This window comes from Hemitrygon akajei, unplaced genomic scaffold (assembly GCF_048418815.1).
Source record: "Hemitrygon akajei unplaced genomic scaffold, sHemAka1.3 Scf000036, whole genome shotgun sequence".
In the NCBI taxonomy this organism is placed as follows: Eukaryota; Metazoa; Chordata; class Chondrichthyes; order Myliobatiformes; family Dasyatidae; genus Hemitrygon; species Hemitrygon akajei.
The window spans coordinates 1592539-1616648 of NW_027331922.1; the positions used below are offsets into that span (position 1 = coordinate 1592539).

At 48.4% G+C, this 24110-nt stretch overlaps 1 long non-coding RNA gene across 1 annotated transcript; it reads right to left on the bottom strand.

Annotated features, from left to right (window-relative positions):
• Positions 1-21313: 21313 nt before the first annotated feature.
• LOC140720104 (uncharacterized) lies at positions 21314-23797 on the bottom strand. Its single transcript, XR_012097101.1, has 3 exons — positions 23653-23797; positions 23002-23073; positions 21314-21401 (listed from the first exon to the last, which is right to left on the bottom strand). It is a non-coding gene; the product is annotated as an uncharacterized lncRNA (long non-coding RNA).
• Positions 23798-24110: the final 313 nt, after the last annotated feature.

The following is a 24110-nucleotide window of genomic DNA, read 5'->3' on the forward strand; positions in this document are numbered from 1 at the left end:
ATGTGTGCTTTGTGCCGCGTGTGACAGATGGGATTGTGTTTAGCAGCTTGGCCCGGACGGTCATGTGTGACGAAATTGAAAAATTAAACTTAAATTGAATTGAATTGAAATGAAATGAATCCGTCTTGTCTGTAGAGGTCGCACCTTCCGAGGGAGAGAGCCCAGTGATTCACATATCTGAAGCACTCGTTCCAACCCTAACATTTTACCCACATTTTAAACTGCGTGTTCTTTCTAATTTTGGATACAGCTGCACATACATAAGTTTGCAGAACCGGCTCCCTTTTTCTATCTATATACTGGCGACGATAATGGCCGCATACCATCGAGGAATCTCGTTCTCGTCCACAGTAACTTTTATTCCGTTCCTCGAACAAAGACAATCCCATCGATACAGCTCGCCAGATTTCACCCCTTATTCCCTGCTGAACCATAGAACCATAGTCAGTGTCAGAGACCTGACCGGTGAGACTTTCCCCTGCTTGGTCATTTGCACCTCTTTCCTCCCATCCAGAAGTATCCAAAGTGGTCTACATGTTGTTGAGCGGGTTGGCCACAAGGGGTCTCTGCACCGGCACTGGCTGTTTAAACCCTTTCACCTTCCTGACTGTCACCTTGTTTCCTGTATTCTACACATTGGGTGTAATTACCTCTCTATATGTGCTCCCTATCAACCCCTCAGCTTCCCGAATGTTTCCGAGTTCATCCAGTTTCAGTTCCAACTCTGTAACACAGTCTGTTAGAAGATGCAGCTGGATGATCTTCTTACAGGTGAAGTTGTCAGGAACTCTTGAGGTCTCCCTGCCTTCCCACATCTCGCAAAGGAGTATTCAATTCTCCTGCCAGACATTACTACTCTGACTGTGGGATTATAAAGAAAGAAACAATAATTAAACTGAAAAAAAATCAACCAACAGTTCTGTGCCCTCTCTCACCGAAGAATCTCCTCCTTGAATAATCAAAGAGATAAACACTCTGACTTCCACTCAAATCCAATTCCAGCCAATCTTTCCCTCTGGTCCGGCTCATCACACACACACACACACACACACACACACACACACACACACACACGGACACACACGGACACACACACACACACACACACACACACACACACACACACACATACGCGCGCACGCACACACACACACACACACACACACAGACACACACCGACACACACACACACACACACACACACACACACACACACACACACACACACACACACTCACTAGAAGGTTAAGGGGGGACTTGATACAGGTATTTAAAATTATGAGGGGGATAGATCGAGTTGACGTGGACATGCTTATTCCATTATGAGTAGGGGAAATTCAAACAAGAGGAGCGGCAAAAATTTAGGGGTAACACGAGAGGTAACATCTTTACTCAGAGAGTGGTAGCTGTGTGGAACGAGCTTCAGGTAGAAGTGGTAGAGGCAAGTTCGATATTGTCATTTAAAGTAAAATTGGATAGGCATATGGACAGGTATGGAATGGAGGGTTATGGGCTGAGTGCAGGTAGGTGGGTGGGTCCAGGTGAGAGTAAACTTTCATCACCAACTCCGCCGACGCACACACAGATCAACCCAAATCCTTATGAGCTCCCAGATACATCATTTGGATTAATCAACCTTCCACTCCCCGTTTTGTTTGGTATTAGTAATGGGGCAGTAATGTACAGCATACAAGACTGTATATACCTTTGAACCAGTTAATCGCATTCAGCCGACTCAAGGAGTTGGGTAAATCTCCAGTTGAATTCTATGCACAGGGGAGGGCCAAATATGTTATCCCCAAATACGAGCGCATCCCCATAACAAGAACAAACCCCAAACTCCGTGTGCATCCATGTGCACCCCAAGACCCTGTGCAAACCATTTTCGCTGACACGCAATACCCAACACCAGGTGCAGCCCGCACCCTAAACCCGCTGACACCCCCACATGCCCATGAGATTTTTCCGAGCAAGATACATTCGAAACAGTTGAGAAAATGGCAGCCTCGACGTTAACAATCTGCACTCAACACATTCGTGTGCAAATCTTGATCCGCCAACACACCCAAATCTATGTGTATCCCCAAATACGCGTGCACGGCCATTTTTGAGACAAAATTTCGAGTGATGTCTAAGTTCCTTCCTTAAATCTCACCGACGGCTCTTTTTTCGCCTTCTCTTAAATTGCAGCAATTTCTAAAAGCGCAGCGCAGTACCTTTAAATGTAAATTTAAAATATGTTACAGTATTGATTAAGAATTAGACCAATAGTCTGTAAAGTTGCCCAGCGCTCCGGACTATCGGAATTTACTTTAGCAGAGGCTTTGCATCGATAAATCAAAACTGCCCGCCATGAATCCACAAAACATGTGCATATCACCAAATCAGTGAGAACTCCAAACACACTGACACACCACATATATAATAGACAATTCCAACGCAGAATTCATGTCCAACAGTTCAGAAAATGGCTGATTCAACATTTAAAATTCGCACCACCCGAAAATATGATTGCAACTGTTGATTGGTAAACAAACAGCCCCCGGAATATACGAACATCACATCTAATTACGTCCCCGTAATTGACTACAGACCCCTAAATTGGCGCGTATCCCAAATCCTTGTGCATATTTGCCGCCAAACCCTAAATCTACGCACACCCAAAATCAGTGCTCACCCCATATATTTGAGGACTCAACTTTAAATCTGTGCACATTCCCAAATCCAATTTCACACCATAGCAGTGTGCACCCCTTATTCTCCGACACTGCCCAATATCTGCACAACCCAATTCAGTGCGCACCCCAAAACCGCTAACATCCTGACATGCAGTTTATAATCATTTCAAGAAGTCATAAAATGGATGTCTCGACATTAAAATCCACACACAGTCCAAAATTCATGTGCAACCTCAGATCCGCCAACACGCCCAGATCTTCATCTCACCTCAAATCCGTGTTTACATGTACACAATCCCCAATCCATGTACACCTTAAATATGTGCACCACATCAACTAGGAGCGCACCCTAAAATTCATGCGAATATCATACCCGCGGAGAAACCCACTTGCACATTAGATCATCTCGGAGGAATTATCATTTAAAATACTTCATGTCAAATTTCAAATTAAAATCATTATTCACGTGATCGAAATGAAACAACTTTGAGATTCGACACACCTCCAAACCGCAGGCACCCCAAATACGTGAGAAATCCGTGTGCATCTCCAAATGCAAATGCATCCCCACAATTTCAAACCGTGGACACACACCCGCTAATTAGATTATCTCAAAAGAAAAAAAAAACAGACATTCACAAGATGACAAAATCTGTGTACAACGAGCCCCACAAATGAACGTGGGGGTTTCAGCGTGTTTGGCCTGCGCATGGTGATGCGCACCAATTTGACGATCACATGGATTTGGTGATGTTCGCAGATCTGGGTTGCCTTTTCCATCACGGGACACACATAGATTTGGTGAGTTGACGGATCAAACTTTGCGTGCGGATTATTACTCTCGAGGCTGCCATTTTCTCAATTGTTTTTATTGGTTGTTGCACCGGGAAAATCTGATGTACAAGTGGCGGAGTCCGCGGGTTTAGGGTGCGCACTGAACTTGCGATTGCCAATTTTATTTTTTGTCTTCGAATATGGGTTGCACACGGTCTTCTGGTTCATATGGATCTAGGGTTGTGCCTGGATTTAGGAGCGTTCTCTAATGATTGCAAACTGATTTAGGGGAGTGCTCTGATACAAGGGTGCGCACCTTTTTAGGGATAGCAAATTTCGGGTAGATTCTCCACGTTTTTGTGAGTGCATATCGATTTGGTGACTTCGGGATACGTGGTGGTTTTTACCAGACAGCCATTTTGACTTTGCAATGATTATCGGTCTGGGTCATCTAATATGCCTGTGGGGTGCTCTCGTATTTGAGGATGTGCGCAGATGTGGGGGTGCGGACGGATTTTAGTGATCAGTTAGGGGTGTAGTCTTGAATACGGGGCTGCACACGGATTTGGGTTGACACGCAGATTTGGGTGTGTCGCCGATCTGCAAAAGGATTTTGGTGCACATATGGCTTGCTAACCTCGAGAAGGTCATTCTCTGAATTGACTGAAATGTTGCTTTGTCTGGAATAATCCATTATGCCTCTCGGGTGTCAGAGGGTTTGGGGTGCGCACCGATTTTGGGTTTGCGCAGATTTAGGGCTGCTTCGGCATATATGGGCGGCAACCGATTTGCGATGCGAACAGATTTAGTGAAATCAGCGGATTTGGGGGTACATACAGATTTGGTCTCTTTAGGAGAGTTTCGGCGAGTACGTGTGCACAGTGATGTGTGGATTTGGAACCACATACGTATCTGATGGTGCTTTCTGATTGGGAGGTCGCACAAGATTAGGAACCAATATGGGTGGACGTCAGTATGGATTTGGTGTGCACACGGGGGTGCCTGACGATTGGGGATGAGGACAGATTTAGGTGCGTGTCGGCGCCTATGGGTGCTCATGAATTTGTTAGTGTCGGTCGATTTGGGGTTGTGGTGAATCTCAAAGTTCTAGTCTCTTTAATAATAGCTGCACTCTGTCCTCGCGATTTCTTTAAGGTGACTCTTCCTTTGGGAAAATCAAATGTGTACACGTGAGTATCAGCAGGTTTGGTGATGTACGCGATCTTAGATGCTCCCGGATTTGGGGTCCTGACAAATCTCACGGTTGTTTCATTGATAGATACTTTATTAATAAATACACTTCCAGTTTTCTACTCTGCTCTTGCTGTGATTTTTATGTTGGAAGTTGCTACTTTCTGAACTATTTGAAATTATTTCTCCTCTCGGATAATCTGTAAGTGGGAGGTATTGACAGGTTCGGAGTGCGCACCCATTTGGGTGTGAATACGGATTTAGGAGTGCACATGGATTTTGGTTGTCGGATGAATTGGGTATAATGCCAAAATTCAAACTGTTTCTTTTACAGATACTCGGATAAATAATGCACTTTAACGTTGAGCCTTTTTCTTGCTATTTTTTAAAGTGGATTAAGCTATCTTGTGAAATATTTGAAATGTTTCTCTCTCTAGGATAAACAGTTGTACATATAGGGGCGGACTCGGATTTGGGGGTTCTCAGAGATTTTGACATGTGCGCGGCGAGTTTGGGTACACACGGATTTGTGTGTGTCGGTGGATTGAGGGGGTGTGACGAATTACAAGGTTGTTTCACTTATAGATACTTTAATAATAGAACTTGGAAGTTTGTTTTAGATTTTTGAACGCGAAGCTATTTTGTGAACTGTTTGTCCTGACTCGTGATTTCGGATAATCCAGCGTGCATGTGGGATTGTCGTCAGGATTGGGGTGCATATGGATTTAGGGCGAGCTCTTACTCGGTCATGCGCACAGATTTGTGGTTGAATACGGACTTGGGAATGTGCGCAGATTTAGGCGTCTTTTGTCTAATATGGAGGTGCACGGGTTACACCCAGTTCTGTGTGTGTCAAACGATCTGGAATTCCAGATGCATTTCGGGATGCGTGTTGATTTTAATGTCGAAGCAGTCATTTTCTGATCCATTTGAAATGATTCCCGCTCTGAGATAATCTATTATGCATGTTGGAGGGTCCGCGTGTATGGAGAGAGCACTGATTTTTGGGATCACGCAGATTTAGGGTGGTGTCGGCAAATATGCTCTCACACACCAGTCTGGGGATGCGAACAGATTTAGTGATGTGTCCGACAATACAGAGATGCACACTTATTTGAAACGCTCATTGATGAGCGAGGAGCGTGCAGGCCAGTATGTGAATGTTTACAGGTTTCGGCAAATATGTCCTCACACACTAATCTGAGGATGCGAACAGATTTAGTGATTTGGGGTTGTTAGATATCTGAAGGTTGTTTCATTCAGAGATAATTTCAGAACCAATGCACCTTGAACTTTTCACCAGTATTCTTGTAACTTTACGCTGGAGGCAGGCATTTTGTGAGCTGTTCGGAATTATTCTTGCCCTGTGACACTGTATGGGGCGTGTAGGGGTGTCAGCGGGTTTGCGATGCCCATTGAATTGAACATTACACAGAGTTATGGCAAAATATTCAAACATGTAATGCCTTTGATGGCTGGATCTCAGAAGAATGAGGGGGACGGATGTTGTTTTTGGAAATGATCGAATGTTTAAAGGCATCGATAAAGTAGATGTGGAGAGAAGGTTCCCCGTGGCGGGACAGTCAATACCAGCGGACCCACATCGGAATGGAGGTCCGTCCTTTCAGAACGGAGATTGGGAGTGTTAGGTACACGTAAATGTGTGTGATAAAACCATCAGCAGCAATAGAACAGACCTGGAGTCTGGTTTTGCTGTTAGCAAACATTATTCAATTAGCAACCACTTAATATAGCATCTTAAACCAGATAAATCGAAAGTTAGCAGAGTTATGCTGATATAGGCGAAAAAAATAAAGTTCCCAAACTCAGTCAAGTTCGGCTGGCAAGAGTTACAGTCTGACGATGGTCTGTAAGAATGTTCAGTTCAATCCACAGAACTGAGCTGAGAGAGAGGTATTTGTAATCTGAATAAACAGGGGTCGTCGGTCTTGCCGTTCTCCTCTGAATTCTTCAAGTTAGTCAAATGTGACTCCCCTAAGGGTACCGTCTTCAGAGGAAAATCTACTTACCCAGGCCAGGGTTAATCACACCGGCAGTTTGCACAGCGTCACCCTTGCACTCACTGTGACGGCCTCTGATCAATCTCCCTTGATCGATCCTCAACCCACCCTCGTGTGCACTCGAAGAGTTCATCCTGTGACTCCTTCGTCACCAGCCTCTGTGAGTCTCTTCTGTTTGTCTGCGAGAAAGACAGTTGGCCTTACACACGCTGAACATCAGCTGTCCATCATGTAACTCCTCCTCTCTCTCCATAGCAACTCGGTTAGCAGTAGAAGACAGCTGCTTTTCGTAACACTGTATTACGTCTCTCTCTCTCTCTCTCTCTCTCTCTCTCTCTCTCTCTCTCTCTCTCTCTCTCTCTCCTTAAAGGCACAGTCCATAGCGAATGAAACATATGATCCCATCACAGGAGGAATTTATTTCCTCACAGTATGGTAAATCTGTGGAATGGGTTACACAGGAGGCTGTGGAGTCTGACTTTAGATATATTGAAGTCAGAGGTGGACAGATTGTTGATTACTCAGACCATGAAGGAATACGGTGAAAAGGCAGGAGATTGGGGCTGAGGGGGACCTGGATCAGACATGGTGAAATGGCGCAGCAGACTCGATGCCCTAATTCTGTTCCGATATCTCATGGTCTGATTTAAGGTTCCTGTGTTGCCGGGTGTCAGCATCTCAGTGGATCTGTCCTGGTGGGACCAACCGAGAGTGGGGGAGAGGGAGAGATTGACCGAGACGGAGGAGAGGAATAGTAGGAGAAGTAGAAACAACTGAAATGGGTAGTGGTGCACAGTAGGGGGGGAGTCACGGAGTCGGGGTAGGTTTTAGCGGATGGATGGGGTAACATAAAACTGTTCGGATGTCGGAGAGGGAGGAGATGACGGAGAGGAAGAAGGTTGTAGTTGAGTAAGTATTCGAGTTGAGAAGTCTCCTTGCTGTTGAAAAAGACTTTCGAGAGGGGCACCAGGTTCGGCTCTGCTCGCCACCTTCTCTTCTGTGACCTCTGTCTCGAAGGCCGATGTAAGAATCATCCCTCAGGTGGGTGAACCCTCGCAGGTCACCGGGTTCTGAATGTGTACCTGGTAGGGCACTGAAAACCTTTGCCACCAACTGGCTGGATTGTTCAAGGACTCGGTGGTGAGGAAGGCTAATAAAAGGTTCGCATTCATTTCCCAGGCAAGGATTTAATTTTAAGTCTCTGCTGCGGCCTCATTTGGAGTGCGCTTCGCTGTCACTTTCCCGTTAAGACTCGGACTGACAGTTTCTGTCAGTCACAATCCTTCCTGGAAAGTGTGTAACTCAAGCGCTCGAGGAAATCCATTTCCAGCACTGTTGGTTGTGATCAAACACCTCCCAGTATTCATATGAAACAGCGCTTGGGCTCCAGCTTAGCAGGTTCATCTTTGCCAGAAAACAGCCTGGCCGAATCCACACTTGCCAGATCATTCCTGCCGCCAAAGAAGTCAGCCTTCATTCAATTTAGAACTAAACCCGATGTCATAAATACCCTTTTCCATATTCACCTTGAATCTAATGGCAATATCATCACGAGATGCAAAGTTGTCACCTGCCTTGTCCCATTCCGCAGGAGGAGATCCAGTATTGCACTCTCTGTTTGGAATTATCTACCTACTGATTAAGGAACCTTTCTTGAAAACATTTGAGAAACTACCCCAATGGTTCTTTCACGGAATGGGGCTCACAGTTAATACCTGTTAAAATTACCCCATATCAAAACCTAATGTTTCTCTACAGATTTGTTCCTCTGAATCCCCGGGACTATTAGGTATTTGATAATATCGGCCCATGATCGAGTCCATACATTTCTTATTCCTCAGTTCTTCCCAAAAAACCTCACCAGTCTGTCCTGACTGAGCACCGCCGTGACATTTTCCCTAACTGTAAAGCTGCCCCTCATGTTTGCGCATTAGCGCGACTAAAACAGCCGAAAACCGGAATATTGAGCTAACAGTCCTGCCTCTCCTGCAACCAAGTCTCACTACTAGCTACAATGCCATACTTCCAGACTTTGACCCCCCGCACTGAGCTCATCTGCTTTTCGTGGAATACTTACTGCATTGAAACGTAGGCAGCTCAGAACATGGGTCCCAGCAGGCTCAACTTTTTACTTCCTGACTTCTTCTAAGTCCTTAACGACATCTATTCCTACAAGCTTTCTTCTATCTGTGATGGCATTACGGTTTTCATCCCCCTGTATCTCTAGTTTTATGACATCTTTTATGCCAGGAATTCCCGCTATTATTTCAACTCAAGTTGCTGTGTAAACTGAGAGAGTTGCTCGCTGGCAGAGGAAGTGAAGGAGCTGCACACGGTAGAGCGGTGTGGCGTGGCCTCCAGGCAGGAGCCTGTGCTGCCCCCCAGTGCTCGCTCGGAAGAAGACAGCCTCTGTTGAGGGCGACTGCAGATATCAGAGGTATTCAGTTGACCCAAGGCCTTCAACTGCGTTGGTATTTTTTTCTATTTTATACATATTTTTGTGCTTTCTGCCGTGTCTGAATGCTGACAATGTGTTTTGCACCTTGTTTCTGAAGTAACGCTGTCTCGTTTGGCTGTATTCATGGATGTTCATGTGTCGTCCTGACCTGTGAGATATATCTCCACTTGGCCATTTTAACCTGTCTCTCCCACCCAGAGGCATACAAACTGGTGTTCCTGTTATTGAGCCGCTTGGCCACAGGGAGGCGCTGTACTGGACCTGGATTATTTAACCCTTTGAATCTCCGGACCGTCACCCAGTTTCCTAAGAACTGAACATTCGGTCTATTTTCCTCCCAATATGACCTGACAGAGAGTCATCGTATAACGACAAGATGATGAGAGGCATTGATCGTGTGGATAGTCAGAGGCTTTTTCCCGGGGCTGAAATGGTTGCCACAAGAGAACACAGGTTTAGGGTGCTGGGGAGTAGGTACAGAGGAGATGTCAGGGGTAAGTTTTACTCAGAGAGTGGTGAGTGCGTGGGATGGACTGCCGGCAACGGTGGTGGAGGCGGATACAATAGGATCTTTTAAGAGGCTTTTGGATATGTACATGGAGCTTAGAAAAATAGAGGGCTATCGGTAAGCCTAGTATTTTATTTTAAGGTTGGGACGTGTTCGGCACAACAATGTGGGCCGAAGCGCCTACATTGTGCTGTAGGTTTTCTATGTTCCTATGCTTCTATCTTTATTTTCTCTTGCTGATGAACCCGTCTGGCGGATCGGTTGTTGTTCAAACAAACGCGAGGCACTGGTTTATAATGCACACATTTCCTCGCTCCCGAACCCGGAGTCAGACGCTAAGTGAAGCTCCCTCACCAACATTACATCACACAAGTTCGGGGTCAGACAAGGAGTGAAGCTCCCTCCACTCTGTCCCAAATTTTCGGAAAAAGAGTGAAGCTCCCACTCACAGTCGTATAACGTATTTCCGGAGTCAAAGAGACACTGAATCTCCCTCCACACTGTCCCATCACACCCTTTCCGGAGAAGACACAGAGCACAGCTCCCTCCACACCGTCCTATGGTAGATCCCCGGCATCAAACACGTGATGCTCCCTCGACACTGTCCCATCACATTCTTTCTGGTACAGACACAGAGCGAATTCCCTGTTCCCCATCCCTTCACACACTCACGATTCGGATACTGTTTAGTTCAACTGCAACTCCCCAGCTCAAAACCCGCACAATCGCATCACACACTACCCAAGTCAATAGGAGAGCTAAACCTCCTCCGTCCTCCACTCTCCCCTTTCAGCAATCTCCAGCACTCCGCCATCCCAGTCGTCTGGAATTCTGTCCCGGATACTGTGAGTGCGCGTGACAGGATGTGGATTATTCAGCTCGCACGTGCTCCCAGTTTTAATCACTGACTCCAAATCCCGGTCTGGTGTCCGTCCCTCTGCAACTGGATGATAGACTCCCTCATCCGGAAACCACAGTCGGTAGCAACGTTACCGAGCGACAAGATGTGCTGAAGAAGCCTGGGGTGGGGCTGTGTGGCTGCAGAAGGGCTCAGACAGATTAGGAGAATGAAAATAGACGTGGCAGAATGAATACAGTGCCGGGAATCGTATGGTCATTCAACAAAAAAAAAATTAAAAATCGTAGAATATTTTCTAAAGGGAGGGATTATTTTTTTTTTTAACCCAGGCAACCTGTTCATATTCTATTCCTCCACAGAATGGTCTGGGTCAATTTTTAACCGGCCCAAGAATCCCTTCATAACAAATGAATATAGAAAAGTTTGAACCGCAGATCTATTTCGTATGTATAAATAGCCTATCTGACGTTAATAAATGGGTGATGAATATTTAATTAATTTTCCAGAGATCTAAAATCCATTTCAATAGTTACGGGTCAAATCCGACCCGGAGCAGCCTCAATGTACAAACATTTGTAGCACCTGCAGAAAAGTATAAACCTTCAGGGTGTTTTTAATGTTGCCAAATGTCAGAACAGGTCAAACATGACAGGCACAGTGTGTAAGGGTTAAAAACAATCTGCGGTGCAGAGGGATTTGGGAGACTTCGTGCAGCTTTCCCAGAAGTTTAACCTGCAGCCTGAGCCGGCGGTGAGGAAGGCAAATGCGATGACAGCATTCATTTCGAGAGGGCTGGGACGTAAAAGCAAGGACGTCATTCTCAGGCTCAATACGTCACAGTTGAGGTCACATTTGGAGTTCTGTGAGCAGGTCCCGATCGCTTATCTCACAGGGGATGTGAGACATTGGAGAGGGTTCACGGAAATGATATCGGGATTGGGCGTCGTATTATAGGAGGAGTATTTGACAGCTCCGGGAGACAGAACACCCACACACAGCGATTCAGGAACAGCTTCGTCCCCTGCCCCATCACATCTTTCAACGCATCAGCAAAAACTCGGGTGTTTTTTAATATTTGCAATTTACATTAATTGTACATCTTTGCTCCGTACTAATGCTTCAAAGGAACAAATTCCAGGGGTTATAAGCTTCAGATAATAATTGAAATAGCGATACTTGTGGAAAACATCCGATAGGGTGGACAGGACACTTGGCCCGCTGGTCTTCACCGGTCACACCAAGTACAGGAGTCGGGAGGTCCCTTTGCCGTGGAACAAGACGTCGGTGAGACCGCCCTGCTTTAGGAAAAATGTCAGTGAACTGGATATATTGTACAGGGAGTTCTACGGGGACATTACCGAAACTCGGAGGACTGAATTAGGGTGGGTAAGAGGAAAGGTTGGGACTTTATTCCCTGGAGCGCAGTTATAACCTTACAGAGTTCCATAAACCCGAGAGGGGCACGGACAGAGGGAATGCGGACTGATTTTCACCCAGGGTTGGGTTATCGAGAACCAGACAGCTAGGATTGATGTGTGAGAGAGTGGAAAGCAGAAAGAGAGAGGGAGAGAGAGATCAGGGAGTCGGAATGTTTAGAGTGAACGGGGAGGGGAGGTAGAGAGCGCCTGGGGGAGGGAAGGGGAGAGAGGTGTAATAGGTGGGCAGAGGGAGCTGAGAAATTGCGGGCGGAGAAAGTTCGAGGGAGTAAGGGGAGCTAAGGGGTAGACAGGAAGGTATAGGGAACTAGGAAGAGCGGTACGGGGGAATGGCGAGAACGAAGGGGATAGACGGCGAGAGGGGTTTGTCGGTGTCTGGTGGGGAGAATATGATGGGGACAAGAGGAGGAGATGAAGGCGGGAGGGGCAGAGAGGGTGCGGAGCGAATCTGACATGGTTTAGGAGTGAGAGTGAAGGGGAGAGAAGGAGGAGAAAATGGGGGTAGTCACTAGATTCATGTCGACTCCACTGGCTGTTGGCAGAGAGCCTGGATCTTTTCAGGAATATCCGGGAACAAAGGTGCCGATTTCTCGCAGATGAAACGCCGATCATGAACACAAAGGTTATTCCTTACGCACTGACTGCAGACGCGTATTCCAAATGACGCCTTGTACAGGAGACTCTGGCCCACATTCCTATCCAGGAGGGTTAAACAATTTCAACAGAGACAAAACAGCTTCAGTGGAGAACCCGACCCGAGACAATCCCCAAGCTATCCCATGAATTCCATCTCTCCTCATTGCCTGCGTGAGTCCCCAATCTCTCCATTCAACCACTCTCCCCCACTGCCCCGTGTCAGTACCCAGGCAGACACCACGGTCCCAATGTCTCCCCACAACCCTGTGTCAGTTCCCTAACTAATCGTACTGACCCAATGTTTCCCCACAGCCCCGTATCCCCCAAACTAATCCCACCGAACCGCTTTCTCACCACAGTCCCCTTTCAGTCTCCAAACTCATCCCACTGAAACACTCTCACCCCACAGCCCCGTGCCGGTACCCAGAAAAATACCACGGTCCCAATGTCTCCCCACAATCCTGTGTCAGTTCTCTAACTAATCGTACTGACCCAATGTCTCCCCACAGCCCCGTATCCCCCAAACTGATCCCACCGAACCGCTTTCTCACCACAGTCCCCTTTCTGTCCCCATCCGAATCGAACAGGACCACACTACCCCCTCTGATCTGTTTCAGTCCAGGAACAAACCCCACTCTCCCACCGTCTCCCCACAGAACTATGGCTGTTTCGAAATGAATCCCACTGTTCCACAATCTTCCCTCAGCCCTGTGTGGTTCCGGGTTCATCTCGTTGCCCCTTCCTCTACCCAGAGCTTCGTGTCTGTCTCCTGACATATCCCACTACACCGCGCTCACCCCATAGCCTCTGGTCCAACTCCAGACTTATTCCACTGGCACCCTCTCTCCATCATCCTTGCCTCAGTTCGCAATCTCATTCTGTTAACCCATTGTTTGCCACCGCCCTGTATCTGTCTCCAAACTAATCCAGTTGTCCTACTCTCGCACCTCAGATCCGTGTCATTCACCAAACTAATCCCTCTCCTCACAGCCCGGCGACACTATTCAACATAATCCCACTGCACTGCGCTGTCCTCACCCACATGCGTCAGTACCAAAATAATCCCTGTCACTGATCTCTCCCCACTGCCCCCTGGCAGTTTCCGAAATATTCCCACTGCTGTGTCCTTCCCCGACAGACACTTGTCGGCCCCAAAATGTTCCCATCGTGCCACCCTAACCCCTGTCCACGTACAATCTACAAACAAATCTCAATGACCCTTCCTTTTACACAAAACTACTTCAGTCCGTAAACTAATCCCATTTTCTCCCGTCAGGACTATGTCAATAACCAATCTCCACCCCACAGATTAGTGAAAATCTCACCCGTTTTCGCATTTTTCAATCCAGTAAACAAGGTTGTAGTCCAGAAGATTGTGGAATACAAAGAGCTGGAAAGTTAAATTTACTTCATTATTGCCAAGAATTGAAAACTATCTACGTACCTTCCTTCTATTGCTTATAACAGGATACTGTGATGGGGCGGTGTGGAGGGAGATTCATTCTGTGTCTGACCCCGTGAGTGTGTGCTGGGAGCAAATGCCAGTATTTCTCTTTGTGTCTGACCTCGGGAGTGCGTGATGGGACGGTGTGGAGGGAGATTCACTCTTTGTTTGACCCAGGAGTGTGTCATGGGACGGTGTGAAGTGAGATTCATTCTGTGCCTGACCCCTGAAGTGTGTGATGGAACGGTGTGGAGGGAGATTCACTTTGTGTCTGACTCGGGGAGTGTGCGATGTGACGGTGGGGAGGGGGATTCACTCTGTGTCTGATACCGGGAGTGTGTGATGATTCTTGTGGTTCTGTGGGATCTTCTCGTGCTGTGACACATACCGCTTCATCCCTTGAATTGATTTCCAGCAGCCTTGAATAACGGTTTGAACACTCTTGCATCGCTCTGGGGAAAGATGTTTCAAACGTGGACACGTAATAACTCCGGTCTTTATTTGTGATCCAGTCCTTGGAACAAATTTGCTCTGAAAATCAGGGAAAAGGAACTGTGACACAAGGAGCGATACTCCCTTCACACTTCCCCATCGCACACACCCGGGGTGACACACAGAGTGAAATTCCCTCCACGCGGTCCCATCACGCACTCCCGAGGTCAGACACAGAGTGAATCACCCTCCGCAACCACCTATCATAAAGTAACAAGGATCAGACCCAGTGAAGTTCCCTCCACACCATCCATCACACACTCCTGGGGTCAAGACACAGAGGGAATAGAACATGGAATAATGCAGCACAATACAGGCCCTATGGCCCACAATGTTGTGCCGGCACTTAAACCCTGCCTCCCATATAACTCCCCCCCACCACCATAATTTCCTCCATGTACCTGTCTAGTAGTCTCTTAAATTTCAGTAGTGTATCTGCCTCCACCACTGACTCAGGTAGTGCATTCCACGCACCTACCACTCTCTGAGTGAAAAACCTTCCTCTAATATCCCCCTTGAATTTCCCACCCCTTACCTTAACGCCATGTCCTCTTGTGTTAAACAGTTTTGCCTTGGGAAAGAGGCGCTGGATACCCACTCCATCTATTCCACTTAATATATTGTATACCTCTGTCATGTCTCCTCTCCAGGCATGCATCACCGTTCCCTGTGTCAGACACACGCATGACCTCAAACCCAAAATCTCTCACCCACCCCCATTCCCGCCATAGCTTCTCATCACACGCACACTGTGTCAAATACAGAGTCCCATCGTACATACACGGGGTGAGACACAGATTTAAGACTCCTGCACCGTCCGATCACACACTAACACGGTAAGACGCAGATTGAATCTCTCTCTCCACGGACCCATCACACACTCCAGGCGTCAGACGTGGAGTGAAGCTCCGTGCACACTGCCTTTTATAAACGCCCGGGGTCAGACGTGGAGTGAAGCTCCGTGCACACTGCCTTTTATAAACGCCCGGGGTCAGACGTGGAGTGAAGCTCCGTGCACACTGCCTTTTATAAACGCCCGGGGTCAGACGTGGAGTGAAGCTCCGTGCACACTGCCTTTTATAAACGCCCGGGGTCAGACGTGGAGTGAAGCTCCGGGCACACTGCCTTTTATAAACGCCCGGGGTCAGACGTGGAGTGAAGCTCCGTGCACACTGCCTTTTATAAACGCCCGGGGTCAGACGTGGAGTGAAGCTCCGTGCACACTGCCTTTTATAAACGCCCGGGGTCAGACGTGGAGTGAAGCTCCGTGCACACTGCCTTTTATAAACGTCCGGGGTCCGTCTACATGGTCCTATCAAACACTCTCGGAGTCAGACACAGACACTCATTCCAGCTGTCAGACGTGATGTGAAGTTTCCTGCAGACCACCCTGTCACACTTCCCGGGTCAGATTCTGAGTGCTACTCCTTGCACACCGCCCCTCACATACTGCCGTGGTCAGATACAGAGGAAAGCTCCCTCCGCACCGCCGCTCACACATTCCCGGCGTCAGGGAACAGCACACACGACGAATATCAGAGTGAGAGTGATTCTCCATCGTCTGCTTCTCAACGCACCACATAGCAAATTTCAGACCCAGAGGGAAGCTTCCTTCACACCACCCCATCTCACACTCCCGAGTATAGCACAGTGTGAATCTCCATCCTTAAGTCCCATCATGCATCTACTAATGGGTCACAGAGTGAGGTCACCGTTCCATCACACCCACCTGTGTTTTCACACAAAGCGAAGCTCCGCCCATACCCTCCCATGGCACACTCACGGTCTCAGACTCCCTCCACAATATCCAATCACAGAATCCGGTGTCACATAGAATAAACCCTCCATCTGCACCGTCCCATCACACACTCCTGGATTCAAACACAAACGCTCTCTCTCTCTACGATCCCATTACACACTCCGGGAGTCAGACACAGAGAGAAACTCCCTCTGCAACGTCCCATCACTCACTCCCTGAATCAGACACATACTGAAGCTGTCTCTCCACGATCCCATCACACACTCCGGGAGTCAGACACAGAGCGACTCCACCTCCGCAACGTCCCATCACACTCTCCTGGATTCAGTGATAGAGTGAATTTCCTCCACGCAGCTCCATCACACACTCACCGGGTCAAACACAGAGTGAATCACCCTCCATACCATCTCTTCACACACTCCCGATGTCAAGCACAGAGTGACGCTTCCTCTCTCCATGCCTGCCCTGTGATGAGCAGCGGGTGAAAGAGAGGGATGATGCCTCACCTATTTTGCTGGTCAACAATTCACAGAACTGGTGACGGAGATCGCTGTGCATTTGTTTAAGAACGGACAGATTAGAGTTGAGCGCAATAAGCTTGGATTGAAGGGTTGAGTTTAACTCATGGTAGTTTCGGTGGCAGGTTTCCATAGACTGACGAATCTGTGATACTGAGAGAAATGGTGAAGGATGTTTAGCGTTTACAGTGACCCGTGAGTCAGCGTCACACTACCGAACGGGTCACGGAGATCATAACCATGTGACAATATAACAATACAGCATGGAAAAAGGCTATCTCGGCCCTTCTGGTCCGTTCCCAACGCTTACTCACACCTCTCAGCCCATAGCCCTCCATTCCTTTCCTGTCCATATACCTATCCAATTTTACTTCAAATGACAATACCGAACATGCCTCTACAACTTCTACTGGAAGCTCATTCCACACAGACACCAGTCTCTGAGTAAAAAAATTCCTTCTCGTGTTACCCCTAAACCTTTGCCCCCGTCTCAACTCATGTCCTCTTGCTTGAATCTCCCCTACTCTCAATGGAAAAAGCCTATCCACGTCAAATCTATCTATCCCCCTCATAATTTTAAATACCTCTATCAAGTCCCCCCTCAACCTTCTACGCTCCAAAGAATAAAGACCTAACTTGTTCAGCCTTTCCCTGTAACTCAGGTGCTGAAACCCAGGAAACTTTCTAGTAAATCTTCTCTATACTGTCTCTATTTTGCTGACATCTTTCCTATAATTCGGTGACCAGAACTGTACACAATACTCCAAATTCGGCCTCACCAATGCCTTGTACAATTTTAACATTACATCCCAACTCCTATACTCAATGCTCTGATTTATAAAGGCCAACATACATAAAGCTTTCTTCACCACCCTATCCACATGACATTCCACCTTCAGGGAACTATGCACCATCATTATTTTGTTGTGTCAGTTTCACGGTGAAGGGTGTCACAGTGAAGGAGGTGCTGGTGGCACAGTGAGAGGCGTCGGCGCCACTTTGAGGGGCGCGTCTGTGTCACACTATGGTGTATATCAATGTCCCGGTGAAGATGTTGTTGATGTTACAATAGGGGTCTGCGTCAGTATCATGCTGGACATGTCCGATTTGCTATGAGGGACGTGTCTGTGTCACACTATGGTGTATATCAATGTCCCGATGACGATGTTGATGTTACAATGGGGGTCTGCATCAGTATCATGCTGGACATGTCCGATTTGCTGTGAGGGACGTGTCTGTGTCACACTATGGTGTATATCAGCGTCCCGATGAAGATGTTGTTGATGTTACAATGGGGGTCTGCGTCAGTATCATGCTGGACATGTCCGATTTGCTGTGAGGGACGTGTCTGTGTCACACTATGGTGTATATCAATGTTCCGGTGAAGATGTTGTTGATGTTACAATGGGGGTCTGCATCAGTATCATGCTGGACATGTCCGATTTGCTATGAGGGACGTGTCTGTGTCACACTATGGTGTATATCAATGTCCCGGTGAAGATGTTGTTGATGTTACAATGGGGGTCTGCATCAGTATCATGCTGGACATGTCCGATTTGCTATGAGGGACGTGTCTGTGTCACACTATGGTGTATATCAATGTCCCGGTGAAGATGTTGTTGATGTTACAATAGGGGTCTGTGTCAGTATCATGCTGGACATGTCCGATTTGCTGTGAGGGACGTGTCTGTGTCACACTATGGTGTATATCAATGTTCCGGTGAAGATGTTGATGTTACAATGGGGGTCTGCGTCAGTATCATGCTGGACATGTCCGATTTGCTGTGAGGAGCGTGTGAAGAAACTGTGAGGAGATTCTGTGCCCCGGCGAGAGTTGTGCCGGATCACAATGAAGTGTATCTCGATGTCAAGTCGAGGAAAATGTCTGTGTGGGGGGCTTGTGGTGTCACTGTGGGTGGAGTATCTGTGTCATGGTATGGGGTGTGCAGGTCTCACAGAGCGGGGCATGTCTGTATCACGGTGAGAGACATGTCATGGCCACGGTGGGTGTGTGTCCGTGTCACAGAGTGTACTATGTCGGTGTCATTGTGAATTTAGGTGTCGGTATCATGTTAAGGGGTTTGCCTGTGTCAGGGTGAGGTGTGGGAAATTGCCTGAGCGAGCGGTGCATCGGTTTTTATGCTGAGGACCGATACTGTCTCTGAGTCTTTTTCACGATGCGGTGCGGAGCGGATCACGCTGAGGAGCGTGAAGTTGTCACGGTGTCTCAGTGTCACGGTGAAGAGCGTGTCGGTGTCACTGTGAGGTTTGTGTCGGTGTCGCTTGAGGAATTTATCAGTGACACGGTCAGGGGCATGTCGATGTTACAGCGAGGGGCACGTTGCGGTCAGTGTAACAGCCATGTGTGTGTGTGTGTGTGTGTGTGTGACGGCGATGGTCGTGTCAGTGTCGCGGTTAGGAGTGTATTTGTGTCTCGTTGAACGTCATGACCCTGACAGCGTTGTTGATGTTATAGTGAATGGCGTTTCAGGACGAGTCTTGATTTTGTTACGGTAAATGCGTGTTTTTATCACGGTTAACAATTCATTCCACTCTCTTTATTTATGGTCTGACTCCACCGGGAGACCATTCCACTCACCATGGATCGAGAGACAGGCCACTATCACGAGGAAGACGCCTATAACTACACAGAGTAGGCAGATCTGACGGAACGGTACATTTCCGATCTTCACTTTCGGCTGCTGTTCATGCGCAGCTGTGGAGAGACCACAAGACCATGAGGGCATAAGATATGGTAGCAGAAGTAGGCCATTCGGTTATTTAATTCTGCCCCGCCATTTAATCATGGGCTGTACCAATTCTTCCGTCATCCCCACTCCCCCTGCATACTGTAAATACCTTTCGATATCCCGGCTAATCAAGAAACTATCGATCTCTGCCTTAAATGCACCAACTGATTTGACCTCCACAGCCGCTTGTGGCAACAAATTCCACAGCTTTACCAGTCTCTGACTAACACTTAATTTAGCTGCATCTCTGTTCTAAATGGACCATCTTCAATCCTGAAGTCGTGACCTCTTGTCCTAGACTCCCTTATCATGGGAAATAACTTACTATATCTAATCTGTTCAGGACTTTTAACAATCGGAAAGTTTCTGTGAGATCCCCCCCCCCCCACACTGTCTCCTGAACTCCAGGGAATACAGCCCAAAAGCTCCAGATGTTCCTCATACAGTAAGTAGCGTTCTCATTCCTGGAACCATTCTGGTGAATCTTCCCTGAAACCTCTCCAATGTCAGCACATCCATAAGGAGCCCCAAACAGCAGAGAATACTCCAAGTGTGGTCTCCGAGTGCCTCAACATCACATCCCTGTTCTTGTATTCTGTACCTCTAGAAATCAATGGCAACATTGCACTCGCCTTCCCCACCCCCGACTCAAACTGGAGACTGACCTTCAGGGTATCCAAGTCCCTTTGCACTTCCGCATTTTGAATTTTCTCTCTTTCTAAACAATAGTCCGCCCGTTCATTTCTCCCACTAATGTGTGCACACATACATTTTCCCAAAGTTGTACCTCAATTAGGGTAAGATACCCTCGGGTCTTTTATAGAAACATGGATAGATACCCCACACAGAAATAGAGGCTTTTAAGAGACTTCTGGACAAGTACATGGAACTTAGAAAAACAGAGGGCGAACGGGAAGTCTAGTAATTTCTATTGTAGGGACATGTTCGGCACATCTTTGTGGGCCGAAGGGACTGTGTTGTGCTGTAGGTTTTACATGTTGGCTGACGGTGTCCTGTGTTATTCCACAGGGTCTTGTTGTGACCGATTATTCTTGCAGTTTGCAGACGACGTGAAGATCGCTGGAGGACAGGGAGCTTTGAGGAATGAAGGAGTCTGTAGGAGGACGGGAGTCACAGGTCGACTGGCTGGTGAAGAAGGTGTTCGACACGTTTGCCTTTATCAGTCAGGACACTGAGTACGGGAGTCGGGAGGTCACATCCCAGTTGTACAAGACGTCGGCGAGGAGGCACTCGGATTTCGGTGCTCAGTCTTGGTTCGCCCTGCTTGCGGAAAGATGTAACTGAGCTGGAAAGAGTGCAGAGGGAGATTTACCAGGATGTTGCCCGAGCTCGAGGGACTGAGTTATGAAGTGTTGTCGGGCAGTTCTGGGCTTGATTCCTTGGATCCTAGGAGTGACCTCACAGAGGGGCTTTGTTCGTTGGAGTGTACGGGTGACCTTACAGAGGGGCTTTGTTCGTCGGCGTGAACGGGTGACCTTACAGAGGTGTACAAAACCATGTGGGTCACATCAGCTACAGTCACCGACGAAGGCGTACACGGCGAAGGTGAGAGAGGAAAGAAATTTAATTGGGCACCTAAGTGACTACTTTCTGTACCCAAATGGTGGTCGGTATGTGGGGCGAGATGCTAGGAAAGTGGCTGAAGGAGAGAAATTTGCAGTATTTACAAAAACACACACAGTTCTGCATATTAACACGTGATTTGTCGCAGCGGCGTCATAATTGTGATCTCTGACCTGTTTGGGCATTGGTCGGCAGCTCAGGGGGTCCCGCGGCAATGGGAGGAGCCTGATCCTCATCGATGACGGGCTCGTCGTTCGGAAATTTCACCTCTGCGTAGGTGGAGCTCAGACCACCTGGGACGCAGAGCGAGGGAGGAATAGAGAGAAGGTAATAGAAAGAGGAGTGAGGGCAGAGAGAGGGGGCAGAGAAAGGCGAAAGGAGAGTAGGGAAAGTGTGGGTTAAGTAAAGGGGGAAAGATGAGAGGCAGTGATAAAGAATGTGAGGGAACGGGGAACACGGGGGCGGAGAGAAGATGACAGATGGATTGAGAAGAGGAGACAGTGGTGAGCGATAGAGGCAATGAGCGGGAATATAGGAGAGAGAGAATTGGAATGAGAATGGTTAGCGGAGACGGAGAGAGTGGCAGAGGAAGAGAGAGCGGAGGTAGAGGGTAAGAGTGAGGGGAGGGAGAAGAACGAGAGAAAGCAAAGAGAGCAGAGGGAGATAGGAGAGTGAGTGTAGAAGAAAAGTGGGATACCGAGAGGGTAAGTAACAGAGGATTAGAAAGAGAGATTGTGAGAGAGGGGAAAAGGAGAAGGGACAGATAGAGAGAAGAGGTTGCGGAGCGGGAGATAAACGGAAAATGGGGCGAAGTGGAAAGAACAGTTTGACAGGGGGGCGGAGATAGCCGGAGGTGAGAGAATGAGCATTGAATGAGGGAAAGAGTGCGAAGGAGAGTGCGAGGCTGAGGAAGGATGAAGGGGGGTGTGATAGAGGTGCGAGTTTGGAGAGTTGGGCAAGTGAGGTAAGGGGAGTGAGGTTGAAATTGGGGAGAAGGGGAATAGGTTGGAAGAGGAGAGGGGAAAGGGCATGGGGAGAGATCCCGATAGAGAGAGATATAGGGATTTTCGATAGATGTGCGAAATTAGAGAGAGTGAGCAGAGAGAGGGGCAAGGGAGGGAAGTGGGAGAAAGAGGTGGAAAAGATGGAGAGGTTGAGAGGGGAATGAAAGATGTGTGAGGTGGAGGATGGTGGAAGGCAGACGAGAGGAGAAAAGGGAGGGGAATAAGGAAGGGAAAGCGCGGAAAGGAGGAGAGAGAGAGGGAGACAGAGAGATCAGAGGAGAGAAAAGGTTCGTTTGAAAGTTGAGAGAATCGTTCAAATTTTCTACAGCGCTGCCTACTTTCCGTTTCGTCCATGGCCCTCCCTCATCACCACCCCTCCAATGCTTTTTATCGACCCTCCCACAGAGGTCCCTCCTCTCCGAGCCCTCCCACGGAGTTCCCTCCGCTCCGTGCTCCCCACTGTGCTCCCTCCTCAATGTCCTTTATCCCCTCCACACCGACCCTCCCACAGCACTGCCTCCTCACCCCATCCCACAGGGCTCTGTCCACACATTCCCTCACGATGCACCATCCACACCTACCCTCCCACAGCACTGCTTCCTCACCCCATCCCACAGGGCTCTGTCCACACATCCCCTCACGAAGGCACCATCCACACGAAACACCGCCCCCGCTTCCAATGTGCTGAATGCACACCGTACGTCCAAGAGCGCCCCCTCCACACCGACCCTACCACAGAGCTCCCTCATCATGGTCTATATCACGAGTTCCCTCTGACGTGTTCTGCAGCAGCGAATTATCGGGGTCAACTGTACGTTTACCCTGAGATCTCTCGAAAGGAATCGACACGTCACCTAAACACAGTCAAACCAAGAAAGTTGAAACTGACCTTCATCTCTCCGGACCCGGGGCGCCGAGGTGGCCGTGATATTCAGTTGCACGTACGATACATCCGGTTCAGCTGGGGACAGAGCATCTGAGGGTGAGAATCTGGGAGAGGCTTCCTCCTCACCGTCACACCACACATTCCCGGGGTCAGACGCAGAGTGAATCTCCCTGCACACCTTCATACAACACACTCACGGTTGAGGCACAGAGAGAAACTCTCTCCAAACAGCCCGATCACACATTTCTTAGACAGAAACACAGTGCAGCTCCCTCCACACTGTCCCTTCACAGATCCCGGATCAGTGACTGGGAGGCATAGAAACCACACCGCCATCTAGCGTTTGGCTGGTGAATTGCAGAGCGACGCAGACATACCAAGGCACAGATATAAATGATCACAACGGCGCAGGCCACTTGCAAAGGCTACGCTTTCGGCAACTACGCAGAGTATAAATCAGCTTTAAAACTCCCTTCACAGCGACTCGTCATGAGCTCCTGGGGTCAGAAACCGAGTAACGCGCCCTCAGCACCGACCAACCACTCCACATCCCCGGGGTCAGCCATGGAGAGTAGCTCCGTCCACGCTATCCTATCTCATACTCCCGGGGTCAGAGACAGCGGTAAGCTATCTCCCTCTCTCTGCACTACTCACCTCCCCAAGGAGCTTGTGGGTCCGTTCCTGTGAGCCGCATGTTCTCGTAGGTCTCGCTCTCGTCCATCCTGTCGAGTCTCTGATCTCCTGAAAGGGATGGGACCTTCGGGACAGGAAACCCGTAGTGGGACACCGTGGTCCACTAACACCTGATGAACAGCCGAAAAAGAGAGGGACAGAGATGAGAGAGGAAGTGCGGGGAGGAGAGAGATTGTGTGTGTGAGAGAGGGTGGTTGAGTGAGATGAGAGTGGAGGGGGCGGGGTGATGAGAAATAGAGGGAGGAGAGAGATCTGGAGAGTGACTGGCCAAAGGACACACCGCAGCACACACTCGACTTCCTTGTCCTCTATCTTCCCTGATCGCACGGCATTCTCTCTCTCTCCCTCTCTCTCTCTCTCTCTCTCTCTCTCTCTCTCTCTCTCTCTCTCTCTCTCTCTCTCTCTCTCTCTCTCTCTCT